The following is a 16,216-nucleotide window of genomic DNA, read 5'->3' on the forward strand; positions in this document are numbered from 1 at the left end:
TGCCTTTTCTAGAGGTCAGAGTATCAACTACAAGGCCTGTAATACACTTTGGGGGAATGATTTTCCCTTTAGTGACATCTATAGACATGGAAAAGTCTCTGGAAATGACTTTAAGCCCTAGGGCTTTATGTATATATGTGTGTATATGTATATGTATACATATATGTATATGTGTATACATACATATGAGCCACAGAGGTCTTAAGTTATCACATTCCTAGACAGAACCTTCCTATCTCAATTACCAGCAATTCCTTCCCTAGTTTCCCCAAGCTGGGTGTTCTCTTTTTGCACTCAGCGCTGCCTAAGCTGTTTGCTTTTGGGGCTCTATTCTGCTCAACAGCTACTTTCATTCAGATCTGAGAAATTATCTTTGTGTTGCTTGGAGTCCCTTTCCCCAGAGGGGATGGGATATTTATTATTATTCATTCATCCAGTTAACATTTATTGAGCCCCTACTATATGCATTGCATGGTACTAGGCACAGTGGAGGGACACAAAAGGAGATAGTTTGTATTTACTTGGCAGGCGTCAGATGTTTGTATCCTTATGATGGGATTTGTGGGGACCCCTGACTGCCCCCAGGCATTGTCTCTCATTATCTTGAGCTGGAATACAAGAACACTTTCCAAGCCTTGATTGGAGCAGGGAGATTGAGACATTTCCTTGAACTGGAACTACAAGCAGAACAAGCCTATTTATTACTGCCTGCTAAGTGCCGTGTATGGAAGGACCTGGCCTCCACTCCCTCTTTCCTCCAGAGTCCCAGAGACTCTTGGTAGTGGTGGCTGACATCTTCCTCTCTGCTCCATGCTGTGGCTGCTGCTGCTGCTGCTGCCAGAATCCAAACGGTCCAAGCAGCTGCTGGCCACAGGAGGGGAGGGAAAGCCTGCCTTTGGCTGGAAAGGGGTTTCCCCAAACATGAGGTCCACTCCGCTCTCTCTAATCTGGACGCTTCTCCAGCAAAGCAGGTGGTAGGAGTGGATGGCAGGAAGCCATAATAGGCTCCCCGGCTACCATTTCCTCTCCAAAAAGAAAAAGTTCCATGCAGTCAAGAATCTCTCTCAAGTTAGGCAATGTTGAAAATGAGAGAGAAGTCATCCCAAGGCCATCTGGGGACTCCCTTTCCCTGAGTGGAGTCCAAGCGCCCTCTAGTGGTTATCTAGGTCATCTGGTGTAGCTGCCAGCTCTCCAAGGGCACTCATCCAAAAGGAAAGACCTGACCAGGGGGATGCCAGGAATGGTCAATTTGAACTTTTAGCCCTCACTAGAAAAATGCGGGCTTGGGAGGATCCCTTGCATTTACATACAGATGAAACATCATTCGACTGATCTTCAAGCCTCAACAACAAATTCAGCTCACCCAACACTGGTTGAATGCGTGGTTGGCTGTGTGCTAGACGTGGGAACGTGGGAGTGGAAGGAAGAGAGGTTCCTTCACCTCGCTGGCACAGCAGGGGTGAGAGACAGCAAGTTATAAGGATATCTTCTACGTCTGTACCAAAAAAAAATAAGTTGGCAAAAACTTTTCCTTTTGACAACCCACTGAGGTAAATCGTACCAAGTCTATTGTCCCCATTTTACAGATGGGGAAACTGAGGCTCAGAGAAGGTGAGTGATTTGTGCAAAATTACACAACGAGAAAGTGGCAAAGCTGAGACTCATACCCCAACCTTTGCGCTCCAAAAACAGAGTCTATTTCACTATACAATACTGCCAACTGATAATTAACATATGAGATCATTTTTATTTCCTAAAGGAATGGTCCTGCTCTAGTGCCTAACTGATCATTCCTTCTGGTTAAGATATTAAAAGTTAAGGTTTTTCCAGAGCAAATCACTTCACTCTGTTAGCCTCAGTTTCCTCATCTGTAAAATGAGCTGGAGGAGGAAATGCCAAACTAGTATCTTTGCCAAGAAAATCCTAAATGGGGTCACAGAGAGTCAGATATCACTGAACAACCAAAGATTCTGACCTGGAGTTAGTCAGAATGGAATCATGCTTGGCATATCCTTAATAAATGCTTGTTGATGGATTGGTAGAATAAGACCCAGAACCAGAAGGTTTTGATGGGAGAAAGGGTAGAGAGAAAAGTCTAGAACATGATGGGGGAGGTTTTGAGTGATGATAATGACTGGTTAGTCTTGTGATGACCCTAGCACACTTACAAGCGAAGTAGAATTGGCCAGCAAGGAGAAAAGAAAGTAGGAATGACTTTTGCCATAGGATTGCTGAATTGAGATGGGCGTATTCAAAGCTGAACCCCACCCTATAACACTTTTGTTCTCCAGCAAATGTTGTTAACCTTTCCTGTGTCATGGACCCCTATGGAAGCCTGGTAAAGCCTAAGGTTACCATGTCAGAACACTTGTTTTTAAATATAAACAATGAAATAGAGAAGGATTACAAAGGAAACCAAAGGTTAGTGAAAATAAAAATATAGGTGTTTTTTTTCTGTATCTAAGTTCACAGGCCCCTGAAATCTCTCCATGGTCCCTTAGAAGTCTGTGGATAGGAGTGGAAGGGACTGCGGAGAAGATTATTTAATAAGGGCCAGCAGATTATAGACTATAGGGTAATTCTTACTAGATAAGACACCACTTAGCTAGACACCAATCTTAGGATAAATTGAATTCCCAACTAGATGGGCCATCAAGGGATTCATTAACTCAATAACATGTAAATCTGTCAATGAATGACTTCTATATAATAAAAAGAGAATGCTTAATAATAAGCCTAAATATATGTCACACAATTATTTCCTCAAAGAGGATTACAATGGATTATAATGGATACTTGTCGTAAACCCAGTAGGTCCTGCCTGGATATAGACACGTGGATTTCTCAAGTCCTTGAAGAGGGGAAATAGAGATTTGTACAGAGCTCTAGCCTTGGGAGTTGGGAAGACTTGGGTTCGAGCTCAACCTCCAGACATTTACTAGTTTTAGGCCCTGGGCATATCACTTTCTCCGCCTTAGTCACCTCATCTTTAAAATGATAGAGCACTGCTTTCACAGGTTTGCGGTAGGGATCCAATGAGACATGTAAACCTAAAAGCTATATAACTTTAGCTGTGGTCATTACTGTTAATATTAAGAGAAGAAGAGCCAGGGTAATGGTTGTTTTTGCTCAAGGTGGGGTGAAAGGGCGAGGGAAGGGGTGAGGAGAGAGGGAAAAAAAGAAGGGGTACAAAACTGCCTTGCAGAAGGGGAGAGAGGGAGGGATCAGCCCTGGAAACTCTCTAGCAAGGAAGATCACAGTCAAGGTCAAGTGATGTCCCTTCCTCCTTCAAGCCGGACTAAGTCACATGGAGAGTCATGGGGGACACTCAGGTCCACCAGTCATTCTAGAGCAAAGGGAATCACTCCATGGAATCACAGACCTCCCTCCCTGCCTCCTTTCAGGGATCTCAGGATGTAGCCTAGTGGGAAGAGTCCCTCTTCTATCCCAGGGGACCACCCCTGCCCTGACCGGAGGGGGCTTGGTGGGGAAGGGATAGGACTCTCCAGCCCACCTCTGCTCCATCCCAAACTGCCGGCTAGGACCTCACCCAGGAAAGGGGAACTGAGAACGCAGCAAGAAAGGTATTGGTTCTCAACTAGAGCATTACCAAGGAAAGTGGGGGACTCGCAGTGGGGAGAACTTGTCACACTCCCTTCATTGGTCAGCTGGGCTACAACACATTGTCACACCCACCACCTGAACCTGAGGTCATCTTTCAACAGTAAGGACAACTAACTTCTAAGAGGTGTGCCCTACACCCAAAGGGCCAACTCCAGTGAATAGGGAAGAAAAATGCAGAATTGCATGGATTTATTGTTAATATTAAAGACATATTAATAGGAATTCATACTTATATGGCATATTAATCAAAGTAGGCTCCTTACAACAACCTGAGGAGGTAGATGAAGCAGTGTTCTTGTTGTCCTCCTTTTACCAATGAAGAGACAGAGGTCCTGAGAGGTTTGTGAAATGGGGACACCATTAGACATTGCTGGAATGTATTCATCCTCACTTGAAGAATTTTTTGCCTATGAATAATTAATGTATTTAATAATATAGTCAACCAGCATTTACTAAGCACCTACTGTGTACCAAGTCCTGGGACTACAAAGCAAGGCAAGAAACAGTCCCTGCTCTCAAGAAGCTCACAATCTAATAGGAAAGACAACATCCAAACATGTTGGATCAAAGTGTGCATATTGGGAAATAAGGTTTAAGAAGGTGGGAAAAGTAGGAAGGGGCCAGGTTATAAAAGGTTTTGAATGTCAATGAGAGTATTTTATATTTAATCTTGGAAGTATTAGGTAGCCACTTGAGTTAACTGGGAGGTAGGGTGACTTGGACAAGAAGGTGACTTAGACAAGCTGATTAGGGGATGCATCGGAGTTGGGGGAGACTTGAGGCAAGGAAACCTACAAGCAGGTTATTGCAATAATCCAGGTGTGAGGTGATGAGGGCCTGCACCAAAATGGTGTCTGTGTCAGAGTAGAAAACAGGACTTAGAGAAGAGACACTGAGAAGGTAGAAATGATAGAACTTGGCAGCTGATGGGATATGGGTGGTAAGAGAGAATGAGGAGTTGAGGATGACACTTGAGTGGCAAACCGAGATGACTGGGATGATGGTACCATCAACAATAGAGGAGTAGTTAGGAAGAAAGGAGGTCTTAGTGAGAAAGAGAATGAGTTCAGTGTTTTTGGACATGATGGGTTTGAGATATCTATTGGACATCCAATTTGAGGTGTCTGCAAGACAGCTGGAAATAAGACTGGAGGTCAGAAGATAGGTTAGGGATGAATCAACAGATCTGAGAATCATCTGCATAGAGGCTATAATTGAATCCATAGGAGTAGTTGAAATCATCAAGAAAAACAGTATAGAGGGAGAAGAGAAGAGGACCCAGGACAGAGCTTTGGAGGACATCTCCCACGTTGGGAGATAAACTTAAAACAAATAAAAATAAACTTAAGCATCAACAAACAAAATTCTTTTAAGAAGTTTAAACAATGCCCTTCATGAACTAAACCCTATGTTCGTTTTGCTAACCCTTTCTTCAGAAAGAGCAGACTTTAGCCTTTCCCAGATTAAATTCCTACAGTGCCAATGAACAGTGCCAATACAACCCATATGAAGCACATTCCTGTGTCCTAAGCACCAGTGAAGATACAAACTTTGGCTAAAACTGGGTCCTTGCTTTCCCTTGGATATTTTTCTTCTGAGGAAATAAAACTGAAAGCAGGTACTATACATGCATATGTGTATGTACGTATGTGTATATATGCATATATATACATATATGCATACATATATACAGACACACAGACACATATATGTGTATATATATATATATATGTGTGTGTGTGTGTGTGTATGGTTGTTTGGGTTGTATCCAACTCTTCAAGGCCCCATTTGGGGTTTTCTTGGCAAAGATACTAGAATAGTTTGCCATTTCCTTCTCCAGCTCATTTTACATAGGAGGAAACTGAGGCAAACTGGGTGAAGTGACTTGCCCAGAGTCACACAGCTAGTCAGTGTCTGAGGCCATATTTGAACTCAGAGAGATGAGTCTTCATAACTCCAGGCCCAGTGCTCTACCCACCATGCCACCTAGCTGTTCTCAATATATGTATATACATATCTATGTGTGTATATATATATATGTATATATATGTACATACACACACATACGTGCATTAGAAAGCTACAAAACAAAGTAGTATGTTAAGTCTGAAGTCATTGCCAAGGGAGGTGGGAGGAGGGAAGGAGAGAGAGCAGGAGAAGCTAATGAGAATATTGATGATGAAAAGTAACCATGTAGCTGGAATTAATTTATCACAGACAGAGAGGTTATGAGACTTGTCTCCAGGTCACACAGCAATTTGGAAGGAGTTCCAAATCCCAGCCTTCCCCTGCCTCCCTGCCTCCCCCTTCTTCCTCCCAGTTCTAATTTAAGAGTAATCAGCCCTGCCTTATAGACAATAAAATGTAAAATCGGATGGGCTGATTCCCTGACCGCTTCAATAAACTCTGCCAATCAGCCCAAGACTTCCCCCAGACATTAGCAGAAACAGCTCGGGCTTCAGTGGCCCTCACGCTGCTGCCCCACTCCCTCTGTCTTTGAAGTACCAGAAGCCTATTTATAAGCAGACTTTCTGGTGTAAGTCCTTAAAGACCCAGAGCATTCACCATCCCTCTGCTTGGCACCCCCCGCCCACCAAAAAAAAGTCTTTTTAGGTCAGGGAAGCGAGTTTAAAAATACTTTCATTCTGTAAGCGTGCTGGAATCCAGGGCCACAAATTTTCTGTATCTTCTTCCATGGTGTGAATGCCACTGACAAACAGATCTCCCGAATTGTAGTGACAGTGGACATCCTTTATGGGCCAGGAGAAGTTTGAATTGCAATTTCCTGACCCCATCCCCCAGACATCTCTTGTTGACCCACTTTGACTTTATATTTAGAAGATTTAGGGATTTACTTAGAACAAACTCCTCATTTTACAAATGAGGAAACTGAGGCTAAGAAAGGTTAAAAAGGACCTATCTAAGGTCACTACAAGAGTGCACCTGTGCTTTCTCACATTGATGCTTTAGAATGGATGGGAGAGACCTCTTGGTCAGGGATCTTTTGTTGTATGTCCTGGACCAAAGGTGAGGTTTATGGGTCCCTTCTCAGCATACTACTTTTAAATATTGAAGGGAAAGCTAAATTTGTTAGTATGTTAATGAAAATAAAAATATTGATTTTCCCCATTCACATTTATAGACCCTCATCTGTCTATCTATCTATCTGTCTTGTCTGTCTATTCTATCTACTTGTTTGCCTGTCTATCTATCTGTCCGTCTATCTTTCTGTCTAGCTATCTGTCTGTCTGCCCTTCTTTCTGTTTATGTATCCATCTGTCTTTTGCCTATCATCTGTCTATCCATCTGTCCATCTGTCTTTCTGTCTAACTGTCTGCCTGTCTTTCAGTCTGTCTAAGTACCCATCTGTCTGTTTGTCTGTCTATCCACAGACACCTCTCCCACCCCAATCCCATGGACCTCAGGTTAAGAACCTCTGATCTGACACAATCCTCCCATTTTACAGTTGAGGAAGAGGGGACCCAGAAAAATAGAGTGATGTCAATGCCTTGTCTCCTTTCCCCAATATTTCTCACCCTGTCCTCTCCCATTCTCACAGCTTATCAAGTGCCATCTTTACTTGCCAAGCTGCAGCTTATAGTTCTCATAATGTCTATTTTGCAAGGGAATTTCACAATCAATCCTGTCTGCCATTAGACCATGGCCACATCCATCTCTATCCTGGCTCTCCAGGGCAGGACAGCTTTCACAAAGCAGGCTGGACAAATTTCTAGGATGTCAGGGCCCTAGACGCATTTTCCAGGAGAGACAAGTCACTGCTGCTCCCTCCTCCCCACTCCCTTAAAAAAAATACAAAAAAAGTGTGGAATTACCCTCTCTCCGAGGTCTAGGGGTTAGGGAGTAGACCACAGCAGTGGGAAAGATCCTATCTGGATTTAAAGATGAGTTTAAGAGCATGAGTCTGAAACTTAAGGACACACTAGCAGCTACAACCGTCTCTTCAAATATTATTTAGTAAATGTGTGATCTTTCCCTTCTCCCAGCCTCAGTTTGTTCATTTGTGGAAGGCAATAATAAGGACATAATACATGTAAAGTGCTTTGCAAAACTTAAAACAATCAACATTTATTAAGCACCTGCCGAGTACTGGGCACTGTGCTAAGTGCAGGGAATACAAGAAGAGACAAAAGGCAGTCTCTGCACTCAAGGAGCTGACAATCTATTGGAAGCATAAATAAATATGATAGCTATTATTTATTACTGTTTAGTTAAAATAGCAGTCTTCCAAGGAGAATAAATAACCTATCCCTGATCTTGTATGACTGTATTCAAACAGTAAGGATTCTTCTCACTGTGGTCAGAGCCCTTTAATCCTCGGGAGAGGAAATACAGGAATTTGCTTTCTTGCTAAGAAATAAATGCCCCAGTATCACAGAATCCTGGCATTTCAGTACTGGAAAATGTCTGAAAAATCACTCAATTCAACCCCTTCATTTTACAGATGAGGAAATTGAGGCCCAGGCCCTTTTATGAAAGCAGAGGAAGAGATAGAGTTGGGGACGGGACAAAGTAAGCCTGAAAACAGGGGAGGGGACACCACAATCAATCATCCAAGAAGTACATCTCCCATGTGCCAGGTACTGTGCTGAGTGTCAGAAATTCAGAGACAAGTGTGAGACTCTTCCTGATTCTCAAGGAGCTTGCTGGAAGAGAAGGGAGTTAAACATGCTCACAGATTAGTAAGTGGAGGATAAATGCAAATAGTTAGTAGATGGAAAGATAGATGTAGAGGCAGAGATAGGTAGATGTAGAGATAGAGATAGATAGAAGCTAGATAGATAGATGATAGGTAAGTATAGAGATAGATGTAGAGATATAGATAGGTAGGTGTAGAAATAGAGATGGATAGATATAGAGACAGATAGCTAGATAGATGTAAAGACACAGAAATATAGGTAGACATAGAGATAGAAAACAGATGTAGAGATAGATGATAAATAGATGAAGAGATAGAGATAGATGTAGAAATAGATGTAGAGACAGAGATAGATAGGTGGATGCAGAGATAGAAATAGAAGATAGACAGAGACAGACAGACAGACAGATAGAGAGATAGAGAGATAGATGGATAGATGGATAGATAGATGGATGGATGGATGGATGGATGGATGGATGGATGGCTAGATGGATGGCTAGATGGACAGATAGATAAATATAAAATTATTACAAGGGTAAGGAATACCAGTTGAGGCAATCTCAGAAAAGTCCTCTTGAAGAAAGCATATGAGTTGAGATTTGAGAGGAAGGGTTCCAAGAGGTGGAGAGGAGGAGGGAGAATATTTCAGGAATGGGGAACAGCATGAGCAAAGGTGAGGTGTCAGGAGATAGAATGGATGAGGAATGATAAATAGACCGGATTGACTGGGATGTAGAGTACATGAGATGGAGCGGGGGTAAAAAGAGTCTGAAAGATAGGTTGGAGAGAAGATATCAATAATAATTTATTTTTAACCAATAAAAATCAATATTTTTTAAGTGAAAGAAAGCTAGGCTTTGGGCTTTCATTACCAGACAGAGCCAATGGTGAGTGATGAAAGCTTCTTGAGCAGGGGAGTAGAGTCTGAACGAAGCTTTTGCAACATTAGTTGTATAGCTGTGGAGACTGAATCCAGGAAGACCAATAAGGACCAGAACAGTCCAGGTGAGAAGAGATGAGCATGAGGGAAGAGAAGAGGTGAGATTGAGAGGAAACTCCAGTTTAGGGGAAAGCAGAGGGCTCAGGAGCCACGAGAAGACAAATTTCGCTGCCTCAGCATCTTCCTGAGAAGACCAGTGCTGCAGCATAATTTACACCTTTTGCGTTTCTCTGTATCCCACAATGTCTGCATCCCACAGTAGGTGATTGATAAATGTTTACTGGGTGACTGAGAGGCAAGTATGGAACATGAAAAACATCTTAGGTGCTAGAGATTCAAGTTAGCTCTCCTCCTTCCTTAGCAGACATTTGACCCTCTAGGTAAGTCTGGTGAACTTTCTGAACCACAGTTTCTTTATCAGTAAATTGGAACTGACACTCTTTTATTAGCTGGCTTGGGGCTGGTGGTGAGGACATCACCAAAGGATTGTCAGGTGGGATTATAATTCTTCGGTCAAGGAGTCCAATGGACACAACAGCCTCTGAGCAAGACAGTGAATGCATTATTCCTACCAACCTTGCCCTGGGAAAAGGGAAGGGAGGAGACCTACTATGAGCTGAGGTCTTTCTTTGGAGCAAAGTGTGCAATGAAGAAAAGTCAAAGCTCTAAAGTTCCTTACTGGTCAGTGAATCAGTCCATAGGCATCCTTTAAGCACCTACTATGTGCCAGGAAAGGCAAAAGACAGCACCTAAAGAGCCTGAAACACCAAGTCGGTCCTTTGAAGCTAGAGTCCAAAGAGATTAATGCTAAATTGGAAAACTACAGACATCAAGAGAAATAACAAGAATACCTCCCTAGCAACATCCAACAGAGTTGAAGTGAAGAGATGGGGTCTGGATGCTGGGCTACAAGCCTTGGTAGTTAGATAACAGTGACAGTCTATGACTCACAGAGGCCACACAATTTGCTACATTTTGAACTCTGTGAGTGTGTGCCTACTTTCAGAAGCAGTTGGTGATTCAGTGGATAGAGCCCTGGGTCTTGAGTCAGGAAGTCTCGAGTTCTAATGTTGCCTCAGACACTTAATAAAACTGTGTGACCCTGAGTATATCACTTAGCCTCTGCCTCAGCTTCCTCATCTGCAAAAAAGGGAGTACTAATAGAACCTCTCTCAAAAGGTTGTTTTGAGTCTCAAATGAGATGAAAATTTCAAAATAGCTCTTAGTAGTGAGCCTGGAATATAGTAGGCACTACACAAATGCTTAGTCCTTTCCTTTTATGAGTAGGTTTACAGATTCAAAGCCAGAAAGGAATTTAAAAGTCATTTCTTTCAATCCCTAAATGAACTGCCCAAGCAATAAGTGGTAAAGACATGGTGGGAGGCCAGGTCTTCTGTTGTCCAACCAGAGACTTTCTAGTTTCTTCTAAATTAGTTCCAGGGGAATAGTGTCCACTTTACCAAGACAGTGAAGGGTCCTGAGACCACATTCTAGGAGGACCAGTTGAAGGCACTAGTCTGGAGAAGGGAACCCTGGTGAGCAGGAGGCACCATTGTAGGATTTAGTTACAAAAGGAGATCTGGGAAGAGAAGGATTAAATTTGTTCAATCTGGCCCCAGGGGGCAAAACCAGGAATGAACAATGGGTAGAAAGAAACAAATGTAGGCTTGATGTCAGACTTGTCCGTTCCCTAATGAGAGAGAGTCTTAGTATGTATCACAAGTTCACACTCCCTGAAAGTCTTCAAGTAGAGGCTGAATAATGACTTGTCAGGTACGTTATAGGTCAGGTCAGGAATGTTAGCCACAGGTAGGTGGTGGGTATTTGTGGTCCAATACAGCCTCTGAGTACACTTCATAGCTATATGACCCTGGACAAGTCACTTAACCCCTGTCAGCCTCAGTTTCCTCATCGGTAAAATGGGGATAATATTGTTTCCTTCCCAAGACCGTTATGAAGAATCAATGAGATGACTCTGTAATGCCATTGTATGCTTCGCAAACCTTAAAGGACTTATAGATATTATTATTATTATAGTGGCTAAGCACGGGTTGAGCTACATCAGCCCTGACTAACTATCTACACCCATGGGGAAGTGCTCAAGGTGTGTGTGTAGGGGGAAGGGGGGAAGGGGTGGATAATGAGAGGTGGGGTGATGGTTGGGGTCCCTCTTGCATTGAGAAGACATATAACAAGGCTGCTACATCTCAGTCCTCTAGAATTTACTTTTCCAGTCCTTAGTTAAGAGTGTGGGGGTGTCAAGTCTTGAGTCAGGAAGACGAGTTTAAATCCAGTTTCGCATATAACTGTTCAGTGGCTTTGAGTTTTAAGCGTATTTGGTTGTATTTCCATTTGAGATGCAGCCAGAGTAAAGTGGAAAGAGCCCTGGGTTTAGATCCCAGCTCCACCCCTGGCTAGCTCTGTGGCTTTGGGCAAGAAGTTCTTTGGGCCTCCTTTCCTTACACATCAAATGAGGTATGGGGATGGGGGGCAACAAGATTACCTCTATGGTCCTTCTCAGCCTTGGATTCTACATGAGCAGTAGACAAAGCATGACTAGAGGGTGATGAGGCTGGTTTTGTAGCAAACTTATTGGGATTTAGCCAAGAGAATGCTATTCCTCAGGAGGCTCTGTGTCTCATTTTGCTAATTCTTCTTTAGGACTAGTCTTTGGAGCTTGAAGTATGAGTTTGTGGAGTTTTTTTTAATTTCTCAGTGGATACATTTCTTTTAAAAAATATATAATTTTTTTACATCTTTTGTACTTCCAGAGGGCCTTTCTAAATAACAATTTTTTTAAAAAAAGAGAAAGGTAAGGAAAACCAATCAATACTTTAAAAAAAACTGAACACATATATGTATATAATATATAACATATATGTACATGTACATACACACATGCATGCACACACACACACATATCCACAAATACATACACACAGAATGCTCTCTACCTGTGGACATCCCAGCTCTCACAGGAGTTGCAGGGGAGGTGTGGGGTGAGGGTTTGTCTTCTCAAACCAATTCTTTGGGGTCAAGCTTGTTCTTAGTAATTTTGCAACATTTATTTTCCATTTCGTGGTGAAAGTGGTTCTTTCCGTTGACATCAGGGTGGTCATTGGGCGTGTTCTTTTCTTGGCACTACTTGGCTCCACTCTCCACATCAGTTCATGTCAGTCTTCCCAAGTTTCTCTTTGTCCATGACCCATTTCTTGGATGACATCATTTAGTGGGTCTGGTTCTTTTTTATTGTTTGTGATGCGTTACTGCCATAGGGCCTTGCACCACTCCACTGCCCTCAGTCTTTGGAGACTGACAGTGTTGCTAGGATAATGATTTTAAAAAAGGGGGGGGGGGCTTTTTTTACCATTTTTCTTAATCAGTCACTTGGATGACAAAACCTGGGTTGCAACTAGCGTCAACACTGGACACGTTATAATAGGAGCCTTCCTTTCCCCATCTGCAAAATGAGGATAAGAATGCATTTGCGCTCTGCCTTACATGACTTCTGTGAGACTGAAAGGAGACAATACAAGTAAAGTACTGTGGACTTTCATTTAGGATCCCTTGTATGTACATAAAAATACACATACTTGATTTTTGTTAAATTGAATCTTTTTCAGATTATTATTCTACAGTTTCTGCTGTTTAGTCATTTTTTCAGTTGCGTCCAATTCCTCATGACCACTTTTGGGGTTTTCTTGGCAAAGATACCAGAGTGGTTTAGCATTTCTTTCTCTAGCTCATTTTACAGATGAGGAAACTGAGATAAGTGACTTGCCCAGGGCACACAGTCAGTAAGTGTCTGAGGTCAGATTTGAACTCAGGAAGATGAGTCTTCCTGACTCCAGGCCTAGTGCTCTATCCACTGAGCCACCTAGATGTCCGCTCTACAGTTACATTACACAATTATCCCTCAGATAACTAGAAAATTTGATTAACTAAAACATACCCACTCTCCAACTATGGTGGCTAACAGTTTTGTGTACTTGGTGAGAAGGGACTCAGCAAGCAGCTGGTGAACACTTTGATGGATTCCACGGAGAAATCAAAAGACAAGAGGGCCGGTCTTTATCAGGGTCTCAAGGTGACTTCTGAACAATTACCCTCCGCACTGAGAAATCTTGGGCAAATAAATGGGCAAGAAGGAGGTGAGCTCCGGGTGGCAGTGGGGATGTGCCGAGCGGGCCCAAGTCAAGGCATTTCATCTTGGAAGGTGCCCAGTATGGTCTACCCTGCCCTTCTTACTGAGGGCAGGAAGTGTCTCCACAGTAATTTAACCTTTGTATCAGTCACACACACACACACACTAACGCCTGGCACATAGTAGGGGTGCAACAAATACTGATTGACAACCCAGCTGTGTCCCAGATCATGCCCAGAGTGAGATCCTCCAGAGATTCTCCATAGATTACAGATGGAGTGTGAAGGAGGAAAGAACAGATGAAGCTCAGTTGCTAATTACATCCTTGTCCTTGGTGTCCTTAAGAAAGACAATTGTTTTTCACTTAGTGTGTATCTAGAACTTGAGATGTTGCTTTTGGTGGAAAAGAAGGCCTTCCAGTCAGTAAGCTGAAGTCATGGGATGACAGGATTTAGAGGTGGAAGGGATCTTGGACATCATCTACTCCAAGTGTTTTTTAGAGTAGGATGCCCGGAGAGAGGAAGTGACCTTCTTTAAAACAGGTTTTTGTTTTGTTTTGTTTTGATAGTGCAGTTAAGTCTGCAAACAGATACCATCTCCCTACCCTTTCTAATTCACCCTCCCCACCTTGTAACCAAGAAAAACAGCTGTGGTTCAAAGAAACTGGGGGATTTAGAGCCCAGCTCTGCCCCTTGCCACTTTCAAGTCAATAAAGATTTATGATTTATTTATTCCATAAATATCCATTTATTTATTGATCTATCTAGTTATCTATTTGGATATCCGAGGGCAGCTAGGTTGGTGCAGTGGATACAGCATCAGTCCTGGAGTGAGGAAGAGTCATCTTTTGAGTTCAAATCTAGCCTCAGATACTTACTAGCTGTGGGATCCTGGCCAAGTCATTTAATCCTGTTTGCCTCAGTTTCCTCATCTGTAAAATGATCTGGAGAAGGAAATACCAAACCACTGCATTATGTTTGCCCAGAAATGCCAAAATGGGGTCACGGGGAGTTGGACAGGACTAAACAACCATGATAGTATCTATCTAATTATTTATCTATTTAGCCATTAATTCATTCATTCCTGGCCTGCTTGTACCAGGAACTGGGCTAGGTACTTAGACCCGGGGGAGCCATGAGCAGGTTATTTTATTTGTCTGGTGCTCAGATACCTCATATATAAAATGAAGGTGTTGGACCAGATGACCTTTCTAAGGTCTTTTGAGTTCTTAGTGTATAATCTCTTGCCCACTGCATCCTGGGCCAGATGGCTCCAGAGGAGAGAATGAGGCTGGTGACTCTGCACAGCCCTCCCTCACTTGCAAGTCATTACATCTCTTTCCTAATGTTGTGGTCCTCTCTGAGAACAAAGGACAAAGATCCAATCAACTGATACCATGATGATTTCTGACAGCGCATGAAACACTGTCTGCATGGTCCCAGAGAAGAGGAAGGCACATTTCATTATCTATTCTATGGGACTCAGACTGGTCATTACAATCACTCAGAATTTCGCTTCTTTATATTTTTAAAAACATTTTATTTTACAACAAAGATGTCTTAGCAGTAAGTGAATGATTTAAAATTTTAATAGTATCATCTTTAGATGCTGTTCATTCACCATTTTTTAAAATAAATTTTTCCCATTAATAACTAATATATTAATTATAATTAATATATATTAATATATAATTAATATATATTAATATATAATATAATTAATTATAACTAATTAATAACTAATATATTAATAGTTGTGCTAACTGAGCAAGGCAGTGAACTGAAATAATTTTTTTTTAAATAGTAAGCTGATATAATGGAAGCCAGGGGGTTCAGTGGATTGAGAACTAGATCTGGAGTTAGGAAGATCCGATTTCAAATCTGGCCTCGGACCCTTAGCTGTATGACCCTGGGCAAGTCACTTAACTTCTGTTTGCCTCAGTTTTCTCAGCTGCAAAATGGGGACAATTCTAGCATCTACCTCCCAGGGATTGTTGTGAGGATCAAACGGGATCACATTTGTAAAAAGGTCTTAATACAGTGCTTGACACATAGTAAGTGCTATATAAATGTTAGCTATTAGCAATTATTATTAATTCTGAGTAATACCACCAAACAGTCACAAGTTACACTGAAATAAATGTGGCATGTTATAGCATAAATAATATTTGTTGAGGTTTCTTTCCTCTTAAAAAAGAATCTGTTTTTCCCACTATCTCCTAACCCCAATTTAGCAAATTAAAAAGGAAAATTAAGCCTCCATTCATAGGGATGTGATTCAGCAAAGCAAATACAAATTCCCACATTAGCCATGACCAAAAACAAACATCTCTTTCTGCATTTTAGGTTCTGCCAGGAGGTGAGTGGTCTTTTGCCATTCTTTTGGAATCTGCATTTATCATTGTGTTGATCACAGTTCTAAAGTCTTTCAAAATTGATTTTCTCTTAATGTGACTACCATTGGATAAATTATTTCTCCTAGTTCTGCTCGTTTCACCATGCATTTTTTTGTAGAGGGCTTCTCAGTTTCCTCTGAAAGTGTCCACTTCATCATATCTTATAATACAATTATATTCATGTACCATGATTTGGTTAGCTATTCCCCAATAAGAAGACTTTTCCCTCTTCCTTAGTTCTAATTTTTGGCTACCACAAAAGAACCGCTACAAATATTTTTGCATATGTAGGATGTTTTCCTCTTTATTGATTTTCTTTTGGGGGGTGATGATAATTTAGACCTAGTAGTAATATAGCTGGGTCAGAGAGCATGGTTCCAAATAGCTTTCACAATGGCTGAACCAATCCACAACTCTATCAACTGTAACCTAAATTGCCTATTTTCCCATAGACTT

This window comes from Notamacropus eugenii, chromosome 3 (assembly GCF_028372415.1).
Source record: "Notamacropus eugenii isolate mMacEug1 chromosome 3, mMacEug1.pri_v2, whole genome shotgun sequence".
Lineage (NCBI taxonomy): Eukaryota > Metazoa > Chordata > Mammalia > Diprotodontia > Macropodidae > Notamacropus > Notamacropus eugenii.